Here is a 19,021-nt window from a genome sequence, read left to right as displayed (position 1 = left end):
CACACTCTGCAACTCTATGACAATCTGTGACACTCTCTGACACTCTCTGAATCTCTCGGAAAAGCTCTGACACTCTGTGACACTCTCTGAAACTCTCTGAAACTCCCTGACACTCTCTGACTCTCTCTGAAACTTTCTGACACTCTCTGACACTCTCTGAACATCTCTGAAACTCTCTGAAAATCTCTGACACTCTCTGACACTCTCTGAACATCTCTGAAACTCTCTGAAAATCTCTGACACTCTCTGACACTCTCTGACACTGTCAGATACTCTCTGACTCTTTCAGACACACTCCGACACACTCAGAAACTCTCAGAAACCCTCTGGAACTCTGACACTCTCAGAAAGTCTCTGAAACACTCTGACACTCTCTGAAACTCTCTGACACTCTCTGACGCTCTCTGACGCGCTCTGAAACTCTGTGACACACTTTGACACTCTCTGACACTCACTGACTCTCTCTGAAACTCTCTGACACTCTCAGAAAGTCTCTGAAACACTCTGACACTCTCTGAAACTCTCTGACACTCTCTGACGCTCTCTGACGCGCTCTGAAACTCTGTGACACACTTTGACACTCTCTGACACTCACTGACTCTCTCTGAATCACTCTGACACTCTGTGACACTCTCTGAAACTCTCTGACACTCTCTGAAACTTTCTGACACTCTCTGAAACTCTCTGAAGCTCTCTGAAACTCTCTGAAACTCTCAGACACTCTCTGACACTCTCTGAAACTCTCTGAAACTCTCTGACACTCTCTGACACTCTCTGAAACTCTCTGACAATCTCTGGCACTCTCAGACACTCTCAGACACTCTCTGAAGATCTCTGAAACTCTCTGACACTATCTGACACTTTCTGAATCTCTCGGACACTCTCTGAATCTCTCTGAAACTCTCCGACACTCTGTGACACTCTCTGAAACTCTCAGACAATCTCAGACACTCTCTGACACTCTCTGACACTATCTGAGACTCTCTGAAACTCTCTGACGCGCTCTGAAATACTCTGAAACTCTCTGACACTCTCTGACATTCTCTGAAACTCTCTGGCACTCTCTGACACTCTCCGACACTCTCTGACACTTTGTGACACTTTCTGAAACTCTCTGACACTATCTGACACTGTCTGAATCTCTCGGACACTCTCTGAATCTCTCTGAAACTCTCCGACACTCTGTGACACTCTCTGAAACTTTCTGGCACTCTCTGACACTCTCTGAAGATCTCTGGCACTCTCTGAAAATCTCTGACACTCTCTGAAACTCTGTGACACTCTCTGAAAGACTCTGACACTCTCTGACACTCTCAGACACTGTCTGACTCTCTCTGAAACTCTCTGACACTCTCTGAATCTCTCTGAAACTCTCCGACACTCTGTGACACTCTCTGAAACTTTCTGGCACTCTCTGACACTCTCTGAAGATCTCTGAAACTCTCTGAAAATCTCTGACACTCTCTGAAACTCTCTGACACTCACTGATACTCTGTGGCACTCACTGACACTCTCTGAAGATCTCTGAAACTCTCTGAAAATCTCTGACACTCTCTGAAACTCTGTGACACTCTCTGAAAGACTCTGACACTCTCTGACACTCTCAGGCACTGTCTGACTCTCTCTGAAACTCTCTGACACTCTCTGACATTCTCTGAAACTCTCTGGCACTCTCTGACACTCTCTGACACTATCTGACACTGTCTGAATCTCTCGGACACTCTCTGAATCTCTCTGAAACTCTCCGACACTCTCTGACACTCTCTGAAACTTTCTGGCACTCTCTGACACTCTCTGAAGATCTCTGGCACTCTCTGAAAATCTCTGACACTCTCTGAAACTCTGTGACACTCTCTGAAAGACTCTGACACTCTCTGACACTCTCAGACACTGTCTGACTCTCTCTGAAACTCTCTGACACTCTCAGGCACTGTCTGACTCTCTCTGAAACTCTCTGACACTCTCTGACACTCCCTGACACTCTCTGAAACTCTCTGACACTCTCTGACACTCTCTGAAACTCTTTGACACCCTTTGACAATCTCAGACACTGTCTGACTCTATCTGAAACTCTCTGACACTCTATGACACTCCCTGACACTGTCTGAAGCTCTCTGCCACTCTCTGACACTGTCTGAAACTCTCTGAAACTCTCTGACACTCTCTGAAACTCTCTGAAACACTCTGAAACTCTCTGACAATCTCTGACACTCTCAGACACTCTCTGACACTCTCTGACACTCTCTGAAACTCTCTGACACTATCTGACACTTTCTGAATCTCTCGGACAGTCTCTGAATCTCTCTGAAACTCTCCGACACTCTGTGACACTCTCTGAAACTTTCTGGCACTCTCTGACACTCTCTGAAGATCTCTGAAACTCTCTGAAAATCTCTGACACTCTCTGAAACTCTCTGACACTCACTGACACTCTGTGGCACTCACTGACACTCTCTGAAGATCTCTGAAACTCTCTGAAAATCTCTGACACTCTCTGAAACTCTGTGACACTCTCTGAAACACTCTGACACTCTCTGACACTCTCCGGCACACTCAGAAACTGTCAGAAACTCTAAGGCACTCTCTGACACTCTCAGAAATTCTCTGAAACTCTCTGAAACTCTTTGACACTCTTTGACACTCTCAGACACTGTCTGACTCTCTCTGAAACTCTCTGAAACTCTCTGACACTCTCTGACACTCCCTGACACTCTCTGAAGCTTTCTGAAACTCTCTGACACTCTGTGACACCCTCTGAAACTCTCTGAAACTCTCTGACACTCTCTGAAACTTTCTGACACTCTCTGAAACTCTCTGAAACCCTTTGTAACTCTCTGACACTCTCAGCAACTCTCAGAAGCTCACTGAAACTCTCTGACACTCCCTGACACTCTCTGAAGCTTTCTGAATCTCTCTGACACTCTGTGACACCCTCTGAAACTCTCTGAAACTCTCGGACAATCTCTGAAATTTTCTGACACTCTCTGAAACACTCTGAAACTCTTTGTAACTCTCTGACACTCTCAGAAACTCTCAGAAGCTCACTGAAACTCTCTGACACTCTCTGAAACTCTCAGACACTCTCAGACACTCTCTGACACTCTCTGACACTATCTGTGACTCTCTGAAACTCTCTGACACTCTCTGAAATTCTCTGAAACTCTCTGACACTATCTGACACTTTCTGAATCTCTCGGAAACTCTCTGAATCTCTCTGAAACTCTCCGACACTCAGTGACATTCTCTGAAACTTTCTGGCACTCTCTGACACTCTCTGAAGATCTCTGGCACTCTCTGACACTCTCTGAAAGTCTGTGACACTCTCTGAAAGACTCTGACACTCTCTTACACTCTCAGACACTCTCTGACACTCTCTGACACTTTCTGAAACTCTCTGACACTATCTGACTCTTTCTGAAACTCTCGGACAGTCTCTGACACACTCTGCAACTCTATGACAATCTGTGACACTCTCTGACACTCTCTGAATCTCTCGGAAAAGCTCTGACACTCTGTGACACTCTCTGAAACTCTCTGAAACTCCCTGACACTCTCTGACTCTCTCTGAAACTTTCTGACACTCTCTGACACTCTCTGAACATCTCTGAAACTCTCTGAAAATCTCTGACACTCTCTGACACTCTCTGAACATCTCTGAAACTCTCTGAAAATCTCTGACAGTCTCTGACACTCTCTGACACTGTCAGATACTCTCTGACTCTTTCAGACACACTCCGACACACTCAGAAACTCTCAGAAACCCTCTGGAACTCTGACACTCTCAGAAAGTCTCTGAAACACTCTGACACTCTCTGAAACTCTCTGACACTCTCTGACGCTCTCTGACGCGCTCTGAAACTCTGTGACACACTTTGACACTCTCTGACATTCACTGACTCTCTCTGAAACTCTCTGACACTCTCAGAAAGTCTCTGAAACACTCTGACACTCTCTGAAACTCTCTGACACTCTCTGACGCTCTCTGACGCGCTCTGAAACTCTGTGACACACTTTGACACTCTCTGACACTCACTGACTCTCTCTGAATCACTCTGACACTCTGTGACACTCTCTGAAACTCTCTGACACTCTCTGAAACTTTCTGACACTCTCTGAAACTCTCTGAAGCTCTCTGAAACTCTCTGAAACTCTCAGACACTCTCTGACACTCTCTGAAACTCTCTGAAACTCTCTGACACTCTCTGACACTCTCTGAAACTCTCTGACAATCTCTGGCACTCTCAGACACTCTCAGACACTCTCTGAAGATCTCTGAAACTCTCTGACACTATCTGACACTTTCTGAATCTCTCGGACACTCTCTGAATCTCTCTGAAACTCTCCGACACTCTGTGACACTCTCTGAAACTTTCTGGCACTCTCTGACACTCTCTGAAGATCTCTGAAACTCTCTGAAAATCTCTGACACTCTCTGAAACTCTGTGAAACTCTCTGAAACACTCTGACACTATCTGACACTTTCTGAATCTCTCTGACACTATCTGACACTTTCTGAAACTCTCGGACACTCTCTGACACACTCTGAAACTCTGTGTCACTCTGTGACACTCTCTGAAACTCTCTGACACTCTCTGAATCTCTTTGAAACTCTCTGACACTGTGTGACACTCTGTAACTCTCTGAAACTCCCGGACACTCTCTGACACTCTCTGAAACTTTCTGACACTCTCTGACACTCTCTGAACATCTCTGAAACTCTCTGAAAATCTCTGACACTCTCTGACACTCTGTGACACTCTCAGATACTCTCTGCCTCCCGCAGACACACTTCGACACACTCAGAAACTCTCAGAAACTCTCTGGCACTCTCTGACACTCTCTGAAACTCTCTGACACTCTCTGACAATCTCTGACACTCTCTGAAACTCTTTGACACTCTTTGACACTCTCAGACACTGTCTGACTCTCTTTGAAACTCTCTGACACTCTCTGACACTCCCTGACACTCTCTGAAACTCTCTGACACTCTCTGACACTCTCTGAAACTCTTTGACACTCTTTGACAATCTCAGACACTATCTGACTCTATCTGAAACTCTCTGACACTCTCTGACACTCCCTGACACTGTCTGAAGCTCTCTGACACTCTCTGACACTCTCTGAAACTCTCTGAAACTCTCTGACACTCTCTGACACTCTCTGAAACTCTCTGACAATCTCTGACACTCTCAGACACTCTCTGACACTCTCTGACACTTTCTGAAACTCTCTGACACTATCTGACACTTTCTGAATCTCTCGGACACTCTCTGAATCTCTCTGAAACTCTCCGACACTCTGTGACACTCACTGAAACTTTCTGGCACTCTCTGACAATCTCTGAAGATCTCTGAAATTCTCTGAAAATCTCTGACACTCTCTGAAACTCTGTGACACTCTCTGACACTCTCCGGCACACTCAGAAACTATCAGAAACTCTAAGACACTCTCTGACACTCTCAGAAATTCTCTGAAGCTCTTTGACACTCTGACACTCTCAGACACTGTCTGACTCTCTCTGAAACTCTCTGACACTCTCTGACACTCCCTGACACTCTCTGAAGCTTTCTGAAACTCTCTGACACTCTGTGACACCCTCTGAAATTCTCTGAAACTCTCGGACACTCTCTGAAACTTTCTGACACTCTCTGAAACTCTCTGAAACCCTTTGTAAATCTCTGACACTCTCAGAAACTCTCAGAAGCTCACTGAAACTCTCTGACACTCTCTGACACTCTCTGAAACTCTCAGACACTCTCAGACACTCTCTGACACTCTCTGACACTATCTGAGACTCTCTGAAACTCTCTGACACGCTCTGAAATACTCTGAAACTCTCTGACACTCTCTGAAATTCTCTGAAACTCTCTGGCACTCTCTGACACTCTCCGACACTCTCTGACACTCTGTGACACTTTGTGAAACTCTCTGACACTATCTGACACTGTCTGAATCTCTCGGACACTCTCTGAATCTCTCTGAAACTCTCCGACACTCTGTGACACTCTCTGAAACTTTCTGGCACTCTCTGACACTCTCTGAAGATCTCTGAAACTCTCTGAAAATCTCTGACATTCTCAGACACTCTCTGACACTCTCTGACACTCTCTGAAACTGTCTGACACTATCTGACACTTTCCTAATCTCTCGGACAGTCTCTGAATCTTTCTGAAACTCTCCGACACTCTGTGACACTCTCTGAAACTTTCTGGCACTCTCTGACACTCTCTGAAGATCTCTGAAACTCTCTGAAAATCTCTGACACTCTCTGAAACTCTGTGACACTCACAGACACTCTGTGGCACTCACTGACACTCTCTGAAGATCTCTGAAATTCTCTGAAAATCTCTGACACTCTCTGAAAATCTCTGACACTCTCTGAAACTCTGTGACACTCTCTGAAAGACTCTGACACTCTCTGACACTCTCTGACACTGTCTGACGCTCTCTGAAACTCTCTGACACTCTCTGAATCTCTCTGAAACTCTCCGACACTCTGTGACACTCTCTGAAACTTTCTGGCACTCTCTGACACTCTCTGAAGATCTCTGAAACTCTCTGAAAATCTCTGACACTCTCTGAAACTCTCTGACACTCACTGACACTCTGTGGCACTCACTGACACTCTCTGAAGATCTCTGAAACTCTCTGAAAATCTCTGACGCTCTCTGAAACTCTGTGACACTCTCTGAAAGACTCTGACACTCTCAGGCACTGTCTGACTCTCTCTGAAACTCTCTGACACTCTCTGACACTCCCTGACACTCTCTGAAACTCTCTGACACTCTCTGACACTCTCTGAAACTCTTTGACACTCTTTGACAATCTCAGACACTGTCTGACTCTATCTGAAACTCTCTGACACTCTCTGACACTCCCTGACACTGTCTGAAGCTCTCTGACACTCTCTGACACTGTCTGAAACTCTCTGAAACTCTCTGACACTCTCTGAAACTCTCTGACAATCTCTGACATTCTCAGACACTCTCTGACACTCTCTGACACTCTCTGAAACTGTCTGACACTATCTGACACTTTCCTAATCTCTCGGACAGTCTCTGAATCTTTCTGAAACTCTCCGACACTCTGTGACACTCTCTGAAACTTTCTGGCACTCTCTGACACTCTCTGAAGATCTCTGAAACTCTCTGAAAATCTCTGACACTCTCTGAAACTCTCTGACACTCACTGACACTCTGTGGCACTCTCTGACACTCTCCGGCACACTCAGAAACTGTCAGAAACTCTAAGGCACTCTCTGACACTCTCAGAAATTCTCTGAAACTCTCTGACACTCTCTGAAACCCTCTGACACTCTCTGACACTCTCTGACACTCTCTGAAACTCTTTGACACTCTTTGACACTCTCAGACACTGTCTGACTCTCTCTGAAACTCTCTGAAACTCTCGGACACTCTCTGAAACTTTCTGACACTCTCTGAAACTCTCTGAAACCCTTTGTAACTCTCTGACACTCTCAGCAACTCTCAGAAGCTCACTGAAACTCTCTGACACTCTCTGACACTCTCTGAAACTCTCAGACACTCTCAGACTCTCTCTGACACTCTCTGACACTATCTGAGACTCTCTGAAACTCTCTGACACGCTCTGAAATACTCTGAAACTCTCTGACACTCTCTGACATTCTCTGAAACTCTCTGGCACTCTCTGACACTCTCAGACACTCTCTGACACTCTGTGACACTTTCTGAAACTCTCTGACACTATCTGACACTTTCTGAATCTCTCGGACACTCTCTGAATCTCTCTGAAACTCTCCGACACTCTGTGACACTCTCTGAAACTTTCTGGCAATCTCTGACACTCTCTGAAGATCTCTGAAACTCTCTGAAAATCTCTGACACTCTCTGACACTCTCTGACACTGTCAGATACTCTCTGACTCTTTCAGACACACTCCGACACACTCAGAAACTCTCAGAAACCCTCTGGAACTCTGACACTCTCAGAAAGTCTCTGAAACACTCTGACACTCTCTGAAACTCTCTGACACTCTCTGACGCTCTCTGACGCGCTCTGAAACTCTGTGACACACTTTGACACTCTCTGACACTCACTGACTCTCTCTGAAACTCTCTGACACTCTCAGAAAGTCTCTGAAACACTCTGACACTCTCTGAAACTCTCTGACACTCTCTGACGCTCTCTGACGCGCTCTGAAACTCTGTGACACACTTTGACACTCTCTGACACTCACTGACTCTCTCTGAATCACTCTGACACTCTGTGACACTCTCTGAAACTCTCTGACACTCTCTGAAACTTTCTGACACTCTCTGAAACTCTCTGAAGCTCTCTGAAACTCTCTGAAACTCTCAGACACTCTCTGACACTCTCTGAAACTCTCTGAAACTCTCTGACACTCTCTGACACTCTCTGAAACTCTCTGACAATCTCTGGCACTCTCAGACACTCTCAGACACTCTCTGAAGATCTCTGAAACTCTCTGACACTATCTGACACTTTCTGAATCTCTCGGACACTCTCTGAATCTCTCTGAAACTCTCCGACACTCTGTGACACTCTCTGAAACATTCTGGCACTCTCTGACACTCTCTGAAGATCTCTGAAACTCTCTGAAAATCTCTGACACTCTCTGAAACTCTGTGAAACTCTCTGAAACACTCTGACACTATCTGACACTTTCTGAATCTCTCTGACACTATCTGACACTTTCTGAAACTCTCGGACACTCTCTGACACACTCTGAAACTCTGTGTCACTCTGTGACACTCTCTGAAACTCTCTGACACTCTCTGAATCTCTTTGAAACTCTCTGACACTGTGTGACACTCTGTAACTCTCTGAAACTCCCGGACACTCTCTGACACTCTCTGAAACTTTCTGACACTCTCTGACACTCTCTGAACATCTCTGAAACTCTCTGAAAATCTCTGACACTCTCTGACACTCTGTGACACTCTCAGATACTCTCTGCCTCCCGCAGACACACTTCGACACTCTCAGAAACTCTCAGAAACTCTCTGGCACTCTCTGACACTCTCTGAAACTCTCTGACACTCTCTGACAATCTCTGACACTCTCTGAAACTCTTTGACACTCTTTGACACTCTCAGACACTGTCTGACTCTCTTTGAAACTCTCTGACACTCTCTGACACTCCCTGACACTCTCTGAAACTCTCTGACACTCTCTGACACTCTCTGAAACTCTTTGACACTCTTTGACAATCTCAGACACTATCTGACTCTATCTGAAACTCTCTGACACTCTCTGACACTCCCTGACACTGTCTGAAGCTCTCTGACACTCTCTGACACTCTCTGAAACTCTCTGAAACTCTCTGACACTCTCTGACACTCTCTGAAACTCTCTGACAATCTCTGACACTATCAGACACTCTCTGACACTCTCTGACACTTTCTGAAACTCTCTGACACTATCTGACACTTTCTGAATCTCTCGGACACTCTCTGAATCACTCTGAAACTCTCCGACACTCTGTGACACTCACTGAAACTTTCTGGCACTCTCTGACAATCTCTGAGGATCTCTGAAATTCTCTGAAAATCTCTGACACTCTCTGAAACTCTGTGACACTCTCTGACACTCTCCGGCACACTCAGAAACTATCAGAAACTCTAAGACACTCTCTGACACTCTCAGAAATTCTCTGAAGCTCTTTGACACTCTGACACTCTCAGACACTGTCTGACTCTCTCTGAAACTCTCTGACACTCTCTGACACTCCCTGACACTCTCTGAAGCTTTCTGAAACTCTCTGACACTCTGTGACACCCTCTGAAATTCTCTGAATCTCTCGGACACTCTCTGAAACTTTCTGACACTCTCTGAAACTCTCTGAAACCCTTTGTAAATCTCTGACACTCTCAGAAACTCTCAGAAGCTCACTGAAACTCTCTGACACTCTCTGACACTCTCTGAAACTCTCAGACACTCTCAGACACTCTCTGACACTCTCTGACACTATCTGAGACTCTCTGAAACTCTCTGACACGCTCTGAAATACTCTGAAACTCTCTGACACTCTCTGACATTCTCTGAAACTCTCTGGCACTCTCTGACACTCTCCGACACTCTCTGACACTCTGTGACACTTTGTGAAACTCTCTGACACTATCTGACACTGTCTGAATCTCTCGGACACTCTCTGAATCTCTCTGAAACTCTCCGACACTCTGTGACACTCTCTGAAACTTTCTGGCACTCTCTGACACTCTCTGAAGATCTCTGAAACTCTCTGAAAATCTCTGACACTCTCTGAAACTCTGTGACACTCACAGACACTCTGTGGCACTCACTGACACTCTCTGAAGATCTCTGAAATTCTCTGAAAATCTCTGACACTCTCTGAAAATCTCTGACACTCTCTGAAACTCTGTGACACTCTCTGAAAGACTCTGACACTCTCTGACACTCTCAGACACTGTCTGACTCTCTCTGAAACTCTCTGACACTCTCTGAATCTCTCTGAAACTCTCCGACACTCTGTGACACTCTCTGAAACTTTCTGGCACTCTCTGACACTCTCTGAAGATCTCTGAAACTCTCTGAAAATCTCTGACACTCTCTGAAACTCTCTGACACTCACTGACACTCTGTGGCACTCACTGACACTCTCTGAAGATCTCTGAAACTCTCTGAAAATCTCTGACGCTCTCTGAAACTCTGTGACACTCTCTGAAAGACTCTGACACTCTCAGGCACTGTCTGACTCTCTCTGAAACTCTCTGACACTCTCTGACACTCCCTGACACTCTCTGAAACTCTCTGACACTCTCTGACACTCTCTGAAACTCTGTGACACTCTTTGACAATCTCAGACACTGTCTGACTCTATCTGAAACTCTCTGACACTCTCTGACACTCCCTGACACTGTCTGAAGCTCTCTGACACTCTCTGACACTGTCTGAAACTCTCTGAAACTCTCTGACACTCTCTGAAACTCTCTGACAATCTCTGACATTCTCAGACACTCTCTGACACTCTCTGACACTCTCTGAAACTGTCTGACACTATCTGACACTTTCCTAATCTCTCGGACAGTCTCTGAATCTTTCTGAAACTCTCCGTCACTCTGTGACACTCTCTGAAACTTTCTGGCACTCTCTGACACTCTCTGAAGATCTCTGAAACTCTCTGAAAATCTCTGACACTCTCTGAAACTCTCTGACACTCACTGACACTCTGTGGCACTCTCTGACACTCTCCGGCACACTCAGAAACTGTCAGAAACTCTAAGGCACTCTCTGACACTCTCAGAAATTCTCTGAAACTCTCTGACACTCTCTGAAACCCTCTGACACTCTCTGACACTCTCTGACACTCTCTGAAACTCTTTGACACTCTTTGACACTCTCAGACACTGTCTGACTCTCTCTGAAACTCTCTGAAACTCTCTGACACTCTCTGACATTCCCTGACACTCTCTGAAGCTTTCTGAAACTCTCTGACACTCTGTGACACCCTCTGAAACTCTCTGAAACTCTCGGACACTCTCTGAAACTTTCTGACACTCTCTGAAACTCTCTGAAACCCTTTGTAATTCTCTGACACTCTCAGCAACTCTCAGAAGCTCACTGAAACTCTCTGACACTCTCTGACACTCTCTGAAACTCTCAGACACTCTCAGACTCTCTCTGACACTCTCTGACACTATCTGAGACTCTCTGAAACTCTCTGACACGCTCTGAAATACTCTGAAACTCTCTGACACTCTCTGACATTCTCTGAAACTCTCTGGCACTCTCTGACACTCTCAGACACTCTCTGACACTCTGTGACACTTTCTGAAACTCTCTGACACTATCTGACACTTTCTGAATCTCTCGGACACTCTCTGAATCTCTCTGAAACTCTCCGACACTCTGTGACACTCTCTGAAACTTTCTGGCAATCTCTGACACTCTCTGAAGATCTCTGAAACTCTCTGAAAATCTCTGACACTCTCTGAAACTCTCTGACACTCACTGACACTCTGTGGCACTCACTGACACTCTCTGAAGATCTCTGAAACTCTCTGAAAATCTCTGACACTCTCTGAAACTCTGTGACACTCTCTGAAACACTCTGACACTGTCTGACACTCTCAGACACTGTCTGACTCTCTCTGAAACTCTCTGACACTCTCTGACACTCCCTGACACTCTCTGAAACTCTCTGACAATCTCTGACACTCTCTGAAACTCTTTGACACTCTTTGACAATCTCAGACACTGTCTGACTCTATCTGAAACTCTCTGACACTCTCTGACACTCCCTGACACTGTCTGAAGCTCTCTGACACTCTCTGACACTCTCTGAAACTCTCTGAACCTCTCTGACACTCTCTGAAACTCTCTGAAACTCTCTGACAATCTCTGACACTCTCAGACACTCTCTGACACTCTCTGACACTCTCTGAAACTCTCTTACACTATCTGACACTTTCTGAATCTCTGGGACACTCTCTGAATCTCTCTGAAACTCTCCGACACTCTGTGACACTCTCTGAAAATTTCTGCCACTCTCTGACACTCTCTGAAGATCTCTGAAACTCTCTGAAAATCTCTGACACTCTCTGAAACTGTCTGACACTCACTGACACTCTGTGGCACTCACTGACACTCTCCGGCACACTCAGAAACTGTCAGAAACTCTCAGGCCCTCTCTGACACTCTCCGAAATTCTCTGAAACTCTCTGACACTCTCTGAAACCCTCTGACACTCTCTGACACTCTCTGACACTCTCTGAAACTCTTTGACACTCTTTGACAATCTCAGACACTGTCTGACTCTCTCTGAAAATCTCTGAAACTCTCCGACACTCCCCGACACTCTCTGAATCTCTCGGACACTCTCTGAAACTTTCTGACAATCTCTGAAGCTCTCTGAAACTCTTTGTAACTCTCTGACACTCTCAGAAACTCTCAGAAGATCACTGAAACTCTCTGACACTCTCTGACACTCTCTGAAACTCTCAGACACTCTCAGACACTCTCTGACACTCTCTGACACTATCTGAGACTCTCTGAAACTCTCTGACACTCTCTGAAACTCTCTGAAACTGTCTGACAATCTCTGGCAATCTCTGACACTCTCTGAATCTCTCTGACACTCTCTGAAACTTTCTCACACTCTCTGAAACTCTCTGAAGCTCTCTGAAACTCTCTGAAACTCTCTGAATCTCTCTGACACTCTCTGAAACTCTCTGAAACTCTCTGACACTCTCTGACACTCTCTGAAACTCTCTGACAATCTCTGGCACTCTCAGACCCGCTCAGACACTCTCTGAAGATCTCTGAAACTCTCTGACACTATCTGACACTTTCTGAATCTCTCGGACACTCTCTGAATCTCTCTGAAACTCTCCGACACTCTGTGACACTCTCTGAAACTTTCTGGCACTCTCTGACACTCTGTGAAGATCTCCGAAACTCTCTGAAAATCTCTGGAACTCTCTGAAACTCTGTGAAACTCTCTGAAACACTCTGACACTATCTGACACTTTCTGAAACTCTCTGACGCTATCAGACACTTTCTGAAACTCTCGGACACTCTCTGACACACTCTGAAACTCTGTGTCACTCTGTGACACTCTCTGAAACTCTCTGACACTCTCTGAATCTCTTTGAAACTCTCTGACACTGTGTGACACTCTGTAACTCTCTGAAACTCCCGGACACTCTCTGACACTCTCTGAAACTTTCTGACACTCTCTGACACTCTCTGAACATCTCTGAAACTCTCTGAAACTCTCTGACACTCTCTGACACTCCCTGACACTCTCTGAAGCTTTCTGAAACTCTCTGACACTCTGTGACACCCTCTGAAACTCTCTGAAACTCTCGGACACTCTCTGAAACTTTCTGACACTCTCTGAAACCCTCTGAAACCCTTTGTAACTCTCTGACACTCTCAGAGACTCTGAGAAGCTCACTGAAACTCTCTGACACTCTCTGACACTCTCTGAAACTCTCAGACACTCTCAGACACTCTCTGACACTCTCTGACACTATCTGAGACTCTCTGAAACTCTCTGACACGCTCTGAAATACTCTGAAACTCTCTGACACTCTCTGACATTCTCTGAAACTCTCTGGCACTCTCTGACACTCTCTGACACTATCTGACACTGTCTGAATCTCTCGGACACTCTCTGAATCTCTCTGAAACTCTCCGACACTCTCTGACACTCTCTGAAACTTTCTGGCACTCTCTGACACTCTCTGAAGATCTCTGGCACTCTCTGAAAATCTCTGACACTCTCTGAAACTCTGTGACACTCTCTGAAAGACTCTGACACTCTCTGACACTCTCAGACACTGTCTGACTCTCTCTGAAACTCTCTGACACTCTCTGAATCTCTCTGAAACTCTCCGACACTCTGTGACACTCTCTGAAACTTTCTGGCACTCTCTGACACTCTCTGAAGATCTCTGAAACTCTCTGAAAATCTCTGACACTCTCTGAAACTCTCTGACACTCACTGACACTCTGTGGCACTCACTGACACTCTCTGAAGATCTCTGAAACTCTCTAAAAATCTCTGACACTCTCTGAAACTCTGTGACACTCTCTGAAAGATTCTGACACTCTCTGACACTCTCAGGCACTGTCTGACTCTCTCTGAAACTCTCTGACAATCTCTGACACTCCCTGACACTCTCTGAAACTCTCTGACACTCTCTGACACTCTCTGAAACTCTATGACACTCTTTGACAATCTCAGACACTGTCTGAATCTATCTGAAACTCTCTGACACTCTCTGACACTCCCTGACACTGTCTGAAGCTCTCCGACACTCTCTGACACTGTCTGAAACTCTTTGAAACTCTCTGACACTCTCTGAAAATCTCTGAAACTCTCTGACAATCTCTGACACTCTCAGACACTCTCTGACACTCTCTGACACTCTCTGAAACTCTCTGACACTATCTGACACTTTCTGAATCTCTCGGACAGTCTCTGAATCTCTCTGAAACTCTCCAACACTCTGTGACACTCTCTGAAACTTTCTGGCACTCTCTGACACTCTCTGAAACTCTCTGAAGATCTCTGAAACTCTCTGAAAATCTCTAACACTCTCTGAAACTCTCTGACACTCACTGACACTCTGTGGCACTCACTGACACTCTCTGAAGATCTCTGAAACTCTCTGAAAATCTCTGACACTCTCTGGAACTCTGTGACACTCTCTGAAACACTCTGACACTCTCTGACACTCTCCGGCACACTCAGAAACTGTCAGAAACTCTAAGGCACTCTCTGACACTCTCAGAAATTCTCTGAAACTCTCTGACACTCTCTGAAACCCTCTGACACTCTCTGACACTCTCTGACACTCTCTGAAACTCTTTGACACTCTTTGACACTCTCAGACACTGTCTGACTCTCTCTGAAACTCTCTGAAACTCTCTGACACTCTCTGACACTCCCTGACACTCTCTGAAGCTTTCTGAAACTCTCTGACACTCTGTGACACCCTCTGAAACTCTCTGACACTCTCGGACACTCTCTGAAACTTTCTGACACTCTCTGAAACTCTCTGAAACCCTTTGTAACTCTCTGACACTCTCAGCAACTCTCAGAAGCTCACTGAAACTCTCTGACACTCTCTGACACTCTCTGAAACTCTCAGACACTCTCAGACACTCTCTGACACTCTCTGACACTCTCTGACACTATCTGAGACTCTCTGAAACTCTCTGACACGCTCTGAAATACTCTGAAACTCTCTGACACTCTCTGACATTCTCTGAAACTCTCTGGCACTCTCTGACACTCTCAGACACTCTCTGACACTCTGTGCCACTTTCTGAAACTCTCTGACACTATCTGACACTTTCTGAATCTCTCGGACACTCTCTGAATCTCTCTGAAACTCTCCGACACTCTGTGACACTCTCTGAAACTTTCTGGCAATCTCTGACACTCTCTGAAGATCTCTGGCACTCTCTGAAAATCTCTGACACTCTCTGAAACTCTGTGACACTCTCTGAAAGACTCTGACACTCTCTGACACTCTCAGACACTGTCTGACTCTCTCTGAAACTCTCTGATACTCTCTGAATCTCAGTGAAACTCTCCGACACTCTGTGACATTCTCTGAAACTTTCTGGCACTCTCTGACACTCTCTGAAGATCTCTGAAACTCTCTGAAAATCTCTGACACTCTCTGAAACTCTCTGACACTCACTGACACTCTGTGGCACTCACTGACACTCTCTGAAGATCTCTGAAACTCTCTGAAAATCTCTGACACTCTCTGAAACTCTGTGACACTCTCTGAAAGACTCTGACACTCTCTGACAATCTCAGACACTGTCTGACTCTCTCTGAAACTCTCTGACACTCTCTGACACTCCCTGACACTCTCTGAAACTCTCTGACACTCTCTGACACTCTCTGAAACTCTTTGACACTCTTTGACAATCTCAGACACTGTCTGACTCTATCTGAAACTCTCTGACACTCTCTGACACTCCCTGACACTGTCTGAAGCTCTTTTACACTCTCTGACACTCTCTGAAACTCTCTGAAACTCTCTGACACTCTCTGAAACTCTCTGAAACTCTCTGACAATCTCTGACACTCTCAGACACTCTCTGACACTCTCTGACACTCTCTGAAACTCTCTGACACTATCTGACACTTTCTGAATCTCTCGGACACTCTCTGAATCTCTCTGAAACTCTCCGACACTCTGTGACACTCTCTGAAACTTTCTGGCACTCTCTGACACTCTCTGAAGATCTCTGGCACTCTCTGAAAATCTCTGACACTCTCTGAAACTCTGTGACACTCTCTGAAAGACTCTGACACTCTCTGACACTCTCAGACACTGTCTGACTCTCTCTGAAACTCTCTGACACTCTCTGAATCTCTCTGAAACTCTCCGACACTCTGTGACACTCTCTGAAACTTTCTGGCACTCTCTGACACTCTCTGAAGATCTCTGAAACTCTCTGAAAATCTCTGACACTCTCTGAAACTCTCTGACACTCACTGACACTCTGTGGCACTCACTGACACTCTCTGAAGATCTCTGAAACTCTCTGAAAATCTCTGACACTCTCTGAAACTCTGTGACACTCTCTGAAAGACTCTGACACTCTCTGACACTCTCAGGCACTGTCTGACTCTCTCTGAAACTCTCTGACACTCTCTGACACTCCCTGACACTCTCTGAAACTCTCTGACACTCTCTGACACTCTCTGAAACTCTATGACACTCTTTGACAATCTCAGACACTGTCTGACTCTATCTGAAACTCTCTGACACTCTCTGACACTCCCTGACACTGTCTGAAGCTCTCTGACACTCTCTGACACTGTCTGAAACTCTCTGAAACTCTCTGACACTCTCTGAAACTCTCTGAAACTCTCTGACAATCTCTGACACTCTCAGACACTCTCTGACACTCTCTGACACTCTCTGAAACTCTCTGACACTATCTGACACTTTCTGAATCTCTCGGACAGTCTCTGAAACTCTGTGACACTCTCTGAAACTCTCTGACACTCTCTGACACTCTCAGGCACTGTCTGACTCTCTCTGAAACTCTCTGACACTCTCTGACACTCCCTGACACTCTCTGAAACTCTCTGACACTCTCTGACACTCTCTGAAACTCTATGACACTCTTTGACAATCTCAGACACTGTCTGACTCTATCTGAAACTCTCTGACACTCTCTGACACTCCCTGACACTGTCTGAAGCTCTCTGACACTCTCTGACACTGTCTGAAACTCTCTGAAACTCTCTGACACTCTCTGAAACTCTCTGAAACTCTCTGACAATCTCTGACACTCTCAGACACTCTCTGACACTCTCTGACACTCTCTGAAACTCTCTGACACTATCTGACACTTTCTGAATCTCTCGGACAGTCTCTGAATCTCTCTGAAACTCTCCAACACTCTGTGACACTCTCTGAAACTTTCTGGCACTCTCTGACACTCTCTGAAGATCTCTGAAACTCTGAAAATCTCTGACACTCTCTGAAACTCTCTGACACTCACTGACACTCTGTGGCACTCACTGACACTCTCTGAAGATCTCTGAAACTCTCTGAAAATCTCTGACACTCTCTGAAACTCTGTGACACTCTCTGAAACACTCTGACACTCTCTGACACTCTCCGGCACACTCAGAAACTGTCAGAAACTCTAAGGCACGCTCTGACACTCTCAGAAATTCTCTGAAACTCTCTGACACTCTCTGAAACCCTCTGACACTCTCTGACACTCTCTGACACTCTCTGAAACTCTTTGACACTCTTTGACACTCTCAGACACTGTCTGACTCTCTCTGAAACTCTCTGAAACTCTCTGACACTCTCTGACACTCCCTGACACTCTCTGAAGCTTTCTGAAACTCTCTGACACTCTGTGACACCCTCTGAAACTCTCTGACACTCTCGGACACTCTCTGAAACTTTCTGACACTCTCTGAAACTCTCTGAAACCCTTTGTAACTCTCTGACACTCTCAGCAACTCTCAGAAGCTCACTGAAACTCTCTGACACTCTCTGACACTCTCTGAAACTCTCAGACACTCTCAGACACTCTCTGACACTCTCTGACACTATCTGAGACTCTCTGAAACTCTCTGACACGCTCTGAAATACTCTGAAACTCTCTGACACTCTCTGACATTCTCTGAAACTCTCTGGCACTCTCTGACACTCTCAGACACTCTCTGACACTCTGTGCCACTTTCTGAAACTCTCTGACACTATCTGACACTTTCTGAATCTCTCGGACACTCTCTGAATCTCTCTGAAACTCTCCGACACTCTGTGACACTCTCTGAAACTTTCTGGCAATCTCTGACACTCTCTGAAGATCTCTGGCACTCTCTGAAAATCTCTGACACTCTCTGAAACTCTGTGACACTCTCTGAAAGACTCTGACACTCTCTGACACTCTCAGACACTGTCTGACTCTCTCTGAAACTCTCTGACACTCTCTGAATCTCAGTGAAACTCTCCGACACTCTGTGACACTCTCTGAAACTTTCTGGCACTCTCTG

The sequence above is a fragment of the Heterodontus francisci genome, chromosome 8, assembly GCF_036365525.1.
Source record: "Heterodontus francisci isolate sHetFra1 chromosome 8, sHetFra1.hap1, whole genome shotgun sequence".
Classification (NCBI taxonomy): Eukaryota; Metazoa; Chordata; class Chondrichthyes; order Heterodontiformes; family Heterodontidae; genus Heterodontus; species Heterodontus francisci.
This window is presented reverse-complemented; position numbering follows the sequence as displayed.